Below are 14,901 nucleotides of genomic sequence, written 5' to 3'. Positions count from 1 at the left end.
GTTCAGGGTAGGGCGGGGCGGGATCCCAAACTCAGAATCACAGATCGCCCGCTCGATACACCTGCCCCTCACCTGCTCGGTCGAAGTTCAGGGCAATTCAGGGCACAGGTAGGTACCTTCTGGCTCGCTTCCCGCTCCTCGCGGGACTTCAGGGCACCCGCTGCCGTCGTAAATACCTCCGCACCCGCTCAATTTGTCTACTCCTCCTCCTCTCTCCTCTCTCCTGGCAACCAGCGACCTGCCGTCCAACCTGCCTACGGCCGTGGCTTCGGCTTTTGGATTTCCGCCGTACAGAACTGCACAGGCAGCAGGCGGCTACACCAATACTCCGACACTGCTCGAAACTCCAACACGGCTCCAACGCTCCGACTCAGCTCTCCGCAGAGCCAGGAAATCCTTAAATATTTCAATGCCTGGTGTAAAGTATATGAGAGAAACACAGACAAGAGATGGTATATACTGAGCACAACATAATACCTTTTATTTCCTGGATGTAAAAGAAATCGTTACTGTTAATTGATTTTCTTTTAATGAATTTTAACCTATCTAATGTGTTTTAATGTATTTTTTAGATGTGAGATGATATGTTTTAACTGCCTGCTTTTATAATTTTAATGCCTAAAATCGAATAAAGCTTGTTTTGAATTGAATTGAATTGAGTGTCAATACAGAGAATAAAACAAAGATTTCCGTCATCTTATTGAGACAGGTTATATATGCATTCATATAAAAAGTAACAATTAAGAGTACGCCTACGATACTAACCCTTACCTATGTGTATAGGGTGTGAAAGTATGTTCTGCCAAAAGGAAACAAAAAGCTATATATAAAAAATGGCATCCTTGCCTTAGGCAACCATGTTTTGTGTTCTGCAGATAGCTATGTCGAAATATGAATGTAATAATAAACACATTTGTATTTTGCATGTGAGAGGACTTGTACCTAATTCCAAGGTTGTGTGATAGTATTTTCATGAAGTGTTCTGTGTCAGCAAGGTAGGTGTTTCTACGAAATTAGTCAAAGCGTCACAAATGCAAAGGTGTATCAAAGGTAGGTGTGGCAAAGAGAAGGCAACTTAGGAAAACGGATTGTGTACATGTAAGAATCGTACTACTTCCTACCTGGTCAAACCTGGGCGCATGACACTATAAGGCAATAGCATGATATTGGCCCTGAGTTTTTGAAGCAGGAATGTGGTATGAACCCAGCCAAAATTTGTGATCCTCTGGGGCCAAAAAAACAGTGGTCCCTGAATTCAAGAGGACAAACTTGGAGGTAGAAGCTTCATGACAGGCACTACCAAGATTTGGTATCTTCTTCCACCACACATTAGGGCCTGGCCCTCCCTGCTTTCATTTAGAAAGGAACTGAAAACATGACTTTTTATATTTAATGGTGACATTCCAGTTGTGCTCGAGCAAAGCTAGCACCAAGACACCTCAGGGAATACGAGCTCTCTACAGATTGGTAACATAAAATAACAAATGCTTTTCCAAAAGTGATAGGCAGCCATTTTGTTTTTAGGTACAGTTTGGCTGTGTTCTGCATTATGTTTTCAGATCTAGGCAAGTATTAGGTCTGGTATTTGAGATGTCATGAGTGATTTCACTCACCATGTCATGAGTGTTTTAAGCAAATGTTAACCATTTCATAAATGTTTTTTCTAAGTCTAATCTGATAAATTGTATTTTCTTTAAAATGAGTACTTTATCTGAATGAAGACTGCCTCTATATTTGTTGATGACAAACCAACTCTTTTGCACAACAGCTCACTCTAAGTGGTGTAATTCTTAATGGCTAATTACTAAGTGGTATCCAGCTCTTTTTTTCTAAAGTCTATGTCCTACAGTAGAGTGCTATAAAGAACACTAACTAAATATGTCCAATGTTTTTGTGTGTCAAAGTTTGCTATTCTGATTTTTGCTCAAGCATCTTTAACTAATAGCTGCACTTTAATGCTAATTCTGTGAAAGCATACCTGGTGATTTCTTATTTCCACGAGTAGTGGCCTTTTTCACAATTCTTTCAGGGGAATCAAAAAATTGTGCCTACATTTGTCAAATGCAGCCTCAGTGGAAAAACGTTTTCAAGAGGTACTTGCAAAAAGTACTCATGTGGTACTCCTAGTATGCTCTACCACCTGAAAACTTACGATCGTAAAGAGCTGAAGGCGAAATAGACGACAAGAGAAGTAAAGCGGCCATCTACCTCCAGACTAGCACCACTTTCTCTCAGAGAAACCGTGCCAGAAGCAGTTGTTAGACAACAGCCTGAAATTTGTTGGGAAATTCTTAATTTTTTTTTTTTAATTGTGAGAAACCTCTTAGAGATGGAGAGCAGAATATAGATGTTATTCTGGAGGCAGCAGGAACTCAAACTTGCTAGTTTTTTTCTCCTGCACTGCAGTCTATGCAGATTTTTTGAGTTTGTGATGACAGTTTTCCCTGTGTGTTGCCTTTTTTTAGAGGAAAAAACTGGGAAAAAATATAACATTTTAAAAACAAAAAAAAATACAAAACCAGTTCCAGAAAAATAAGAAAAAAAGTTTCTGTTGGAACCATTAACTGTTAAGTCAAGATCTCCCAGGGACCCTCACCCTATCTCTGTGCTCAAGCAGCTTGAGCCCCCATCATTGATGGTAATTATGAAACTCTTAAATGCCTCCTTGCAGGAAGCGATAGTTCCACCAGAGTGGGAATCTGCAATGGTGCTCCCCCTTCTGAAGAAGGCTAATGCGGTTCCTGATTTACCCTCCAACTATCGGTCTATTTCTTTGTTACCAGCTTTTTCAAAGAGGCATATTAATTCACAGCTGTTTAAATTTGTAGAATCACAACATTTTCTTCATCCATCTCAATCGGGCTTTAGAGATGGTTTTTCAATGGAAACAACACTCCTCTGAGTCACGGAAAGATTGGTTCGCCATCTAGATTCTGGAGACACAGTGGCTCTTATATTGCTTGATTTAAGCGCAGGCTTCGACACAGTGTCACACACTATGTTAGTGAAAACCTTAAGATCACTGGACATTTGTGGCTTGGCTCTTAATCGGCTCATTTCCTTTCTTGCCAAACGGACCTTTCAAGTCTTTTCTCCAACGGCCTGTTCCTATACCCACTTTTCACCTATGGAGTACCACAAGGTTCCATTTTAAGCCCTCTATTATTTAATCCATACGTCAGACCTTTGGCTGATGTTGCAGAGGAAGCTGGGCTGACTTTGTTCTCTTAAGCGGACAACACCCAGATTATCTTCTCTTTCTGTGAAGAGGGTGACTGAAACTTCTCCCCTTCAGTTGGGTTGGGCAAAATTGTTTTGTGGTTGTAGGCAAATTATCTCAAGCTCAATGGAGAGAAGACAGAGGTCTTAGTTTTAGGGAAAAATAAAGATCTTTGGGGTCCCTAGAACTGGCGTAGTAAAATGGGTGCTCTTCCTCAGCCCTCCCGCAAAGTTCGTAACTTGGGCTTCATCATCGATGACTCATTAATTATGCAACATCAAGCTGTGAAGGTGCCCGCCACATGTTTCACCTTCTTAAAATGGCTAAAAAAGTTTATTTGGATGCTGCCAGATCATACTCAGAAAACCGATGTCCAGGCTCTTATGACCTCCAGACTGGACTACAGTAACATTCTTTATCTGGGGACTAACAAAGAGGTAACTTGTAAGCTGCAGATGGTTCAGAACTCTGCCGCCAGATTGTTATGCCAGGTTCCTGGAGCTGCTTCTGTTTCTGGCCACCTGCGTGGTCTTCACTGGCTCAGGGTAGAGAATCGAATTAAGTTCAAAGCCCTGAGCTATATGTTCAAGATCAAAACAGAAGTGGCCCCCCAGTATCTGCAGTCCCTGGTTTATCCTTATGTTCCTTCTCGTCTCCTTTGCTCATCCACTCAAGGGTAATTCTCTGTGCCCAGAGTTAGACTATCTCGGATGGGAGCTTGATCTTTCGCCTGCCTCGGTCCTTCCCTATGGAACTCGCTTCCCATATCAATTCATAATGAAACTCTGTATGTTAAATTCCGTAAATCCTTAAAAACGTGGCTTTTTAATCAATAATCATTAAACAGGTTTGTTTCTTGTTCTGGTTGGCTTCGGGAAACCCTTTTTGGGTAGCTGTTGCACCTTATAAATTAAAATTAACATACCACAACATAACTGCCTTTCATGCTTAAGAAAATGATTAAGTGTATGTGTGTGTTTATATAAATATATAAACAGGTGTGGTAGTATAGGTGTGTCTCTGACTATGCTAGTAGCTGCATAGATGATTGAATGAGTGGATGAGGGGTGTATGGATGATTGAATGAATGAATGAGTCGTGTATGCATGATTGAATGAGTGGGTAAGTGGTCTATGAGAGACAGAATGAGTTAATCAGTGGTGCTTGGGTAATTTATTGAATGTATGGGCAGTTCCTGGGTGAACGCATGAGTGCATGGGTGATTCATAGGTGAGTGGAAGAATGCAAAGGTAGTGCCTAGGTGAATGTATGAGTGCATGGGTAGTGTCTGGGTGAATGTATGAGTGCATGAGGAGTGCCTGGGTGATTGGATGAGAAAATGCGGAGTGCCTGGGTGAATGAATGAGTGTATGGGTAGTGTACAGTGATTGGATGAGTCCATGTGTAGTGCTTGGGTGATTGGATGAGTGCAAGGTTAGTGCCTGGGTGATTGTATGAAAGTATGGGTAGTACCTGGGTGATTCTTAGAGAGCATGACTAGTGCCTGGGGGATTGCATGAGTGCTTGGGTAGTGTCTGGATGATTGGATGAGTGTGTGGGTAATGCCAGGGTGATTGAATCAGTGCATGTGCAGTGTTTGGGTGATTGGATGACTATATGGGTAGTGCCTGGGTGATTGTATGAGTGCATGAGTATTTATTTTATATATTTATTTTATTTTAGGATTTTATATAGCACTAGCTGGACCTGAGGGCATCAGAGCGCTTTACAACAATTGTCTTACATGCAATCAAGCAAGGCAGAGATCATAGTTGGACATAGAGATTCGTGACAAGTAGAGTTCAAACATAAGGAGTAGCAAATAGAATGAGAGAAAAACAATTTGATGCTTACAGGTCACACAAAACGAGTAGCCGATACGGTTTCTTCTTTGGGGTGGGGGAACGGTCCAGAGGTTAAAGGAGGTCAAAGTCACAGGCGCAGAGTCACAGTGAGGTAATATAAATTTTTATGGTCAATTATGTCCCCTAACGTGAACCCCACCGTCTCCATGTACGAGCTAAAAGTGCATGTAACTTCCCTCCTCGACCTGCTATGAAGACGCAAATACATTTGCGTCCAACGTTAACATGTCCTCTTTCAGATCCACCATGAATGGATCGATAATTCAGTTCCTACGTATGCCTTGCCAACGTCTTTTCATGGTGCACTTTCGCGTTTTCCCAGTCCTGCAGAACTAGGCCCTGATTTCTGCCATCGAGCCCTTTCTGTTCTCTGCCTCCTGAAAGCTGCAACGTGGGATGCCTCCCTAACCTCTGTCCTACTCCCTGCGCGGCGAGCGGTGCCCGGCTCGGCCTGCTTGCCTGCCAAAGACAGTATTTTGCCTTAAAGTTATCAGTATAGCCGAGCTCAGCTCCTCGAAAACACATTCCAGTCTAGCAGAATAGATAAACATTTCCCCGGCTGCAGAGCAAAGGGCCCGGCCTCTCTGTCTCCATGCAAGTAATTCATTGCTCCTGTTACCATGGTAGGCCCATGGCCCCTCGCATTACACGCAGACACGTAGTCACATATGCACGCATTAATAGTCAGTATAGAGTAGCCTCTGCCCGAGAGACCTTTTCCTTCTAGATAATATAGTTTCCCAAACACAAGATATCAGATATGATTTAGGAACAAGTCGATCTGACATGTCAGACTTCTGTCTCTTTCCTCTAGTGCTAAATGTCAAGTCCCCTGCACCCTCCAGCCTCACGTCAGTCACACGTCATGCTGCTGCGCGCGCATCCTTGCTACAGATTTCTGCTGACACTGCAAGACTACACTATGTATCCACCCATTTGTGACACTTTCATGTGACGTTTCTAGCACACACCTCTGTGTACGCCCTTGTGCACGCCTTTCTGTTACGCACATGTGTTCTTATCTCGTTTCTCTCAGCTGTTACGCCTTCTGTATCCATCACCATTATATGCATTTACTATAAATTATGTATTCTGTCAATAAAGTATGCTCTATCCCTTCCTGATCCTTTATGGTGAAAGGAACATGATACCCTGGTTCGAACCATTCCATTTTATGGAATAAAACCCATTTTGAAACTCAGATATCACGGATTTTGCCTCTTATTTTCGACTGAGTTATTTTATTGAACTTTACTGCATAGAAATTCAGACGGTAAATATTTATTTACCACATTAATTTGGCGCCCGAACAGGGACCCCTCGCCCACCTTACGCGCCGGCGGTGTGTTGCAAACCTAGCCCCTGCCACAGCCAAGACGGACAATTACGCGTACCCGCAGGATTTCCTGTATCTCCCTCTGGCCAACGGAGGTGACTGAGACTGCGATCGACACCCAGACGAGGCGGTAAGGAGTGCGGAGGATCCCGACCAGAGCCTAGCCAAGAGAGCAAGATCCGAGGTGTTTAGAGGCCCACCAGTTCCGATGTGCCAGTGACGTCACGAGTCGAGTCGAGTCCAGTCCGGTCCAGTCCAGACGAGTTTTCCGAGGCCTTCCGTTCCGTGCTTCCCGGTGAGTACCGTTGCTGGGGACACATCTAGACGGGTGCATTACTATGCATCCGGTCAAGACGGGTTTGGGTGCACAGACCCGGTCTGCACTGTTTTAGCAGTGTATCTGTACTGTTTAGCAGTATATCAAGTAATTAGTGTCAACAGTTCGATTTCTGTTTTCGTTATAGAATTCAAGCCTAGTTAATCTGTGTTCAAAATGTTTCTATGTGATTAATGTCGTGGTATGAGTGACTGTTTGATATACATTACTGTGTTTCTGTGTCAAAAGTGTGTTCAGGTTCAAGTAAGTATCAAGTACCGAATATCAAGATGCCACTGTTTTCCAAATTAAGACAGATAGGAACTAGGAAAGGGATACTAGAGGAAGCGATTCCTGTCCCACCTAGGGATACTCCCGGAAATTTTATGTACCATAAGCATGGCTTAGATGCCATCTTATATCTAGATTTATGGGCCGATTATACTAAGAACCTAGACGAGAGATACAGATGGCCCGTTACAGGGACATGGGATGCAGATTGCATCATTAGAGTAGAAGAAGCGTTATGGAAAAAGAAGGCCAGACAATCTCAGAAAGACGCTATAGAATTGTGGCGTAAGGAATCTCATAGACGTACAGAAAAGGAACTCAGAAAAGCAGAGAAACATAGAGAAGATTCGGATAAAGCCCGAGAAAACGTGCTAGTTGAAGAAGGAATACGAGTTAAAGCAGAGCAAGTAGACCGACAACGAAACACCCTTGTGAATGGTATGTATCCTCTTTTGGCCGAGGGTTTACCTAAGGCCACTCCGGAAATACCAAAAGATCTGCCCCCTCCATTGGTTCCGACTAAATTACATCACAAGACCGCAGCAGACATTTTTATTTCTTCCTATTTAGACGATGCAGCTCCTACCTATACTACTGCACCTGCCCATGTACCCGCACCACCTGCACCTGCTGACGGTCTCCTACCCCAAGATCATCCGCCCCCAGGTCCGCAACAGCAGATCTTTCCAGCCCCGCTACCCGCACCCCTTCCCGTTGTCCCCCCTGGTATCCAACAACTGCATCCATTAAATCCTTTTGGGACTGGCGTGGTCCAGGACCCAACCCAGCTACAGCAGGTACAAACCCTACAGCCAGGTTATGCTCAAGCCTCCGGTTCAGGAGGTGCTGGGGGTTATCGAACACCCCCACAGATACACCGAGTTACAATGAGAGATTTAGCGAAGGCTTGAACACCGAAAACGGCTTCGACCGAACAACTTAGAAGAGAACTTACAGACTGCAGATATGACACAGTGCCTGGTACGTCAGGACCCATGTTGTTAGCGTCCATACGTTTGAGACGCGTTACAGATTATTTGATGCTACTACCTGAAATGCCAGAACATCTAGACAAATTGTATTTCTTTATCAGAACAGGAGAAGGACCGGAGTCTGTTGCCGACGCCATGTCACGTCAGAAAGTTGAGACTAAAGGTTTTATAATGCGATTTTTGGTTAACTGTTTAATAAGAGAACAAGATCAGGCAGGTTTTCCGCAAACTGAGATGAAAAGACTGATCAAATGGAGCCAGAACATGGCGGAGGGTAAACATGAGAAGGAGAACAGTATACATATTATGGTTAAAAAGATCTGTAAAGAAATAATAGACATACATGCCCAGCGAGAACCGGAGGAAGATTTTGAATTAGACGATCCACTTTCCTCGCAAGAGGAGGCGGAAACAGAGAATGTAGCAGAAACATCACAACAGTCAGACAAAGAGCTGATAGCATATGTAGGTAAGGGAAAATACCTTAAGAAAACAATACGTCCAGAAAGCAAAAGAATTTTTCTCTCTGCTATATCAAACCCGAATTCTCCTGAACATATGTTTCAGGCTACCGATAAAATACTTCAAGCTCGAATGGGGTACCACGTACTCAATTCTATGGATGAGCAAGAACTAGCCCGGTCCGCAGTACAATGGGCTAACGATTCCAGTACATATAATGATGATGCAGTAGCCCAGACGTTTTTGAACCTTTCCCCTGATGAACAAAAATTAGCTAGTGTATACATGATTCAGCATCTCATTACGTTGTTTAAAAGCCAGCATTCTGATCCAGGTCCCTTACCGGACATATTAGTAGAACTGCTCTCTAATAGATGGAGAGGCCTAGGTACTGATTTAATTAAAGAAATTCTAGAACATAGACACAAGTATAGTACTTTCCTGAAACCACAGTTTATGTCAGCTCCACCACCCTCAGAAAGAAAAATGTTTTACTTTGATAGACAGAATCCCTTACGGGAAGTAAATCCGGTCAGAAAAGACGATAACACATTAGAACGTGTATTTGTATATACACCCCTCACAAAAATAGAATTATTGGAAATGAAGAAAATAGTGCCCAGTCATGATAAAGACCCCGCAGGTTTTCACCAAGAGATTAAAGATATGTTACTCATGGGCGATTACACGTATACAGATATAATGAAAATGTTAAAAGTACTGCTGCCTGCTGGAATTTATGAGAAACTGAAGGAGAAAGAATGGGAGGTGGGAGACACAAAGATTGATTGGGCTGCGCTAGAAGTTGAAGAAAATGGTCGTACTGCAGGTTTAGGCCTTAGGGATAAAGCTAAAGCATTACCAGGTTTATTAGTTCAGGTTTTACCTAGACTGTTAGCAACTAAAAAGGAAGACTGGGACGCAATCTCAGCCTGTAAGCAGAAACATGATGAAGACACTAGTGATTTTTATTCTAGATTCGAGAAATGTTTCATTATTAATAGTGGCATGAAAACAAGTAGCGAGTCATACCCGCATCTCTTTGTATCAAAATTAGTCGAGAATTCCCTGCCTCAAGTTAAGAACCGTGTTTTGAAGGTCGAAAGTACATGGCAAGCAAATACACCGTCCCAAATGTTACAAATGTTACAGTACCACCAGAATAGAATTAGGGAAGAACAAGACCACGAACAGAGACGTATGAAAGATACGAAAATGAAAATGTTAGTTGCTCAGTCAGTTCCAGCTGACGGTCAGAAAAAGGGTATGACACAGTCAAATAATACGGCGGCTCCCGTTAAAGGGACATGCAACTATTGTAAACAGCCAGGTCACTATGTGAATGAATGTACGGTTCTGAAATACAATATAGCCACAGGGAAAACTAAAGAGAGACCACGTCAGCCTAGACAGGACCAGGTCCAACACCAAGTTCAGCCACATATTCCACAGAACGCCCAGCCAATGCCTGCTCCACAACAGACAGGACAGACAGTAGCGGTACCACGGCCACAGCCCATTGCCGCGACACAGCAAGTTTCACAGCAAATGTACCAGTATGCACAATCTGATTACCCCGACTATCAGCGATACTCATGAAACAGCCTAGAGAGGGAGGTTGGCTTGCCTCTCATTGAGGTTCCTGTAGATCAAGAGGGTCCTTATGTACATAGTCAAGTATTAGGAAAGGATAGAAAGTTTTTGATTGACACAGGGGCAAGTCGAACAACAATACGTCACGATGAAGTTCCAGGGGCACCCCTCTCAGGCTCACAGAATGTTTCCCTTGGATTTTCAGGACAGCCTATTGTTAATGAAGTATCGAAACCTATTCCCCTAGCAGTTGGTCCATTGTCACGCACTACAGACTTACTACTCACGAAGTCATGTCCAGAAAACCTGTTAGGTATCAAGACACTGAAAGCTCTAGGAGCTGTAATATGTTGTTCTCCGGAAGGAGTTAGACTGTTTTTACGTGACTTCAAGGGTCACTATGTATTACGAGATTTTGATGTCAGATTGAAAAATGTACCAGAACATTTGTGGGCGAAAGGCCCAACTGATGTAGGTTGTATGCACATTACACCATACCGAGTGACACTCAAGCCAGGAGTTGTACTGCCCCGAATCCGACAATACAAGTTACCACCCGATGCTGTAGTGGCTTTACTGGAAATCATTGAAGAGCTCATTGCACAGGGAGTGGTTGTAGAAACCGACTCCAATCTATGTAATTCCCCTATCATTCCGATTCTTAAACGTACTGACCCGAATGCACCACCAGTTTATCGGTTGGTGATTGATCTGCGAGAATTAAATAAATGCATTGTGCCACAGTACCCTGTGGTTCCCGACATCTCATCCTTATTGACAGCTATTGATTCAGAGGCGACGTTCTTTACTGTAATCGACCTCAAGAACGCCTTCTTCAGTGTCCCCATTGATCCGGAGAGCCAATACCTTTTCGGTTTCTGTTTAAATGGCCGAAGCTTCAAATTTGCACGCGCACCTCAAGGATTCACAGAAAGCCCCAGCATCTACAGCCAAGCATTGAAAAGACAACTTGACAGTATTCTCATGCCAGTTAACACTGCCCTACTACAGTACGTCGATGATCTGCTGATCACCGCTCGTAGCGAACCTGAATGTGAACATGCATCACTGACGGTTTTGCATTTCTTAGCTGACAAGGGACACAAGGTGTCCCCTTCAAAGTTACAATTCTGTGTTCAGCAAGTGGTGTACCTTGGGCACTTGCTGTCCAAGAGGGGAAGACAGCTAACACCTGACCGTATCGAGTTAATTGCACACTTACCGCAACCCACGACACAAAAGGAAGTGCGGGCCTTCATTGGCCTCACCTCTTACTGCAGGCAATGGATTCCCCAGTACGCATTTCTAGCCAAGCCACTTATACAGTTGACAACACAGGAGGCAGCGACTTCGACTGTCCTCCCTTGGACTCAGGAACACACACAGGCTTTTGATGAATTAAAGAAAGCATTATGTCAAGCACCAGTTTTAGCAACACCATGTTACAACAAACCTTTTACACTTTTTGTTACCGAACGTGATGGCACAGCATTATCTGTCCTCACACAAGACCAAGCAGGTTCCCATAAGCCGTGTGCTTATTTTTCGAGTACATTAGACCCAGTAGCCCAGGCTCTGCCTGCGTGCTTAAAATCAGTTGCAGCAACAGCCTTAGCAATCCGACAAAGTGATTCCATAGTGTTAGGACATCCCCTGACAGTACAAGTTCCACACTCTGTGGAGGTTCTTTTAAACAGAACACAGACTCAACACTTGACTATAGCATGACTGACAGGTTATGAATTGACATTGTTCCAGCCACACATAGAAATCAGACGCTGTAACATACTCGATCCTGCCACATTGTTACCCTCGAACATTACAGATCCAGCTCCACATGACTGTATAGAGATCATTAATGCAGTAACAAAGCCCCGATGAGACTTGACAGATGTTGCACTGACTAATCCAGACCTGACACTTTACGTGGATGGTTCATGTATGAGAACAAGCACAGGAGAATTAGTGGCCGCATATGCAGTGACCACTGAAACTGAAGTCAAAGAAACACACCATATAGATACACTGTCTGCTCAAGCTGCAGAACTCATTGCTCTGACCCGAGCTTGTATAATAGCCAAAAACAGGAACGTTAACATATACACAGATTCACGTTATGCATTTGGAGTCGTACACGACTTCGGTGTACTCTGGCAGAAAAGAGGTTTCTTGACCTCTCACGGAGCCAAAATCCAACATGGTCCCCTCATTCAGGAATTATTGGAAGCAATACATTTGCCATCAGCCATAGCTATCATGAAGTGCAAGGCACATACTAAAGTTACAGATACCATTTCCAAGGGTAACGATCTGGCCGATCGAACCGCGAAACACACAGCTCTGACTCATACACATGCAGCCGACATGACAAAGACAATAGTTCCGACACCAACACATTGCATGACAGTTAAGGATCCCGCACTAGATGTAATTGACATACAGACACATGCTACTCCAGACGAAATTAAGAAATGGACTGAACTAGGAGGGATCCAGACAGATCAGGGATGGATGACGAAGGGAAAAGACACATGGTTTCTCCCCGACTCTATGGTTCAAGTTATGATCAACACTGCACACAGTCCAGCACATTTGGGAGAAAAAGTCATGTTAGACAGTTTACAAAATCTCTGGTACAATAAACATTTACAAGCAGCAGCAAAACAGAAAGTGCGTACTTGCATGATCTGTTGTCAGTTCAACCCAGGTAAAAGCATCCCTGTAGAGCAAGGTGGATTCAATCCTCCCGATTACCCTTTTGAAGTCCTCCAGATGGATTATATCCAGATGGAACGATGTCGAGGATTCAAATATGTCCTCGTAATTGTATGCGCACTTTCCCGTTGGACAGAAGCATATCCAGTCCCAGATTACACTGCTCCGACCACTGCCAAACAGTTGGTTCGTGAATTCTTCCCACAATACGGTTTGCCTCGTGTCGTGTATTCAGATAATGGCCAACCATTCTCGTCCGAATTAATGAAGCAGGTTTCACTCCTGTTAGGATATCAGTGGAAGTTCTACTGCGTCCGACATCCCAAGGCAGCAGGTCTCGTGGAACGCCACAATCAGACACTGAAAACACGCCTTGCCAAGATCTGTGCCGAGAAAGGGGTAGACTGGATAGTCGCCTTGATAGTTGCATTGTTTTACATGAGAATGGTTGCACACTCTAGAACAGGGCTATCCCCGTATGAGGTGGTCTTTGGTAGGCCACCGAATATGTGGGGGACGCCTCTGCCTCGCGAAATAACCGATGTTGATAGTAACATGTTGACAGATTACCTTGCCTCCTTGATGTCTGCACTACAATCTTGTCGTTCACAGGTGGCTGCAGCCTTTCCCGACAATACCGAGGTGAAGCCGCACGAGATTACACCGGGGGACCTCGTTTTTGTAAGAAATTTCGACAGGAAGAGTCCGCTGGAGCCCCGCTGGCAGGAGCCGAAGCTTGTTTTACTAACTACAAGGACAGCGGTGAAGGTGGAGGGCCGCAAAGGCTGGCTCCACTCGAGTCATATAAAAAAATATAATGGACTGCAGCCAGAGTTAGACTCCCAGCCCGGCCCCATCCTAAAGACTGATACAACACTCCCACTAGCAGAGAAAACTCCTCAACAGGAGTACCGATCAAAGTTGAGGTCTAGCAAGTCAGACAGTTTAATTGTTTAAGTCCTCCCCTAGGTGAAGCGGTTAGACAGGTTCCTGACATGTACAAGCCAGACCCCAATAGAGAGAGAGATAGACAGAAACAGCTCAAGAAACGAGAATATTGTAAATCTCTTCGGAGTCATTGTATTGTGACATTCTTGATTATGTTTTTTCTGAGTCTTACGATTATTGCTGCCAGTTTGCTGCTACACATGTATTTCCCTATTTCCATACATGCACATTTCTTTCCAAACAGCACTATCGAGCATACTTTCAGTGAACTACCCCCGCATGAGTTATCTTACCGGCTTGCGCTGCGCAACAATACTTTTATCAGTATGTTACATCATTCTCACCAGACCAGCAATGCTACCAATTGTTGGACATGTGGCCGACTTCCTCCCTATCAGAAATACAAGGGAGTCTTGCCCCTCTTCCCGTATCCGTTCACACATAATGGTTCCTGTGGTGCCTGGTTTAGTTTAATATATTCCTTAGACTCTGAGTCCATAGTCTACAAAGGCAGTTGGGTATGGGGAAATCTGAACACAGTTTTGCATAAAGCATGTTACCCTAACAAGGAGGGTCTTCCACAAAGGACAGGGACCGATCTAGAAAATGAAGTATATGGATTAGGTAATTATACACTTAACCTCAAGATTCTAAATGTTCAGTCTGATACAGGACCAGACTTACCCTCTATGTCAGTATTACCCGTCAAAGGCGAATTATGTGTCAGAAAGAATGGTTCAGTACCTCTAGGTCATAGTAAATGTACTACTGTGATCGAATTCAGTGATAAAGGCAAGTCTACATTCAAAGCTACCCGCCATTCCTATTTCATTTGTGGTCATACAGCCTATATACGTTTGCCACTAGATTGGGATGGGACATGTTACATTGCATTCCTTCTGCCACCTGTTTTTCTAGCTCCACCTGATTATCATAAGAACTCCCGGCTAGTACCTAATAGACACAAGAGAGATCTCCCGATTGTCGACTATACTGAAACGGCATTAGAACAATATACAGATTTCAATAAAGGTTTCTTTCCCTATTTGGGAGCTATCTTCAATAGCAAAGCAATACGTCACTTAACCAGAACCCTTGAAGCAGTGGTAAATGAAACTACTTCCGCCCTAGGCAACTTAACAGAGGAACAGTCTGCTATGAGA

This window comes from Lissotriton vulgaris, chromosome 6 (genome assembly GCF_964263255.1).
Source record: "Lissotriton vulgaris chromosome 6, aLisVul1.2, whole genome shotgun sequence".
NCBI classification, from domain to species: Eukaryota; Metazoa; Chordata; class Amphibia; order Caudata; family Salamandridae; genus Lissotriton; species Lissotriton vulgaris.
The sequence above is the reverse complement of the archived record's forward strand: the minus strand, read 5'-3'. Positions refer to the sequence as shown.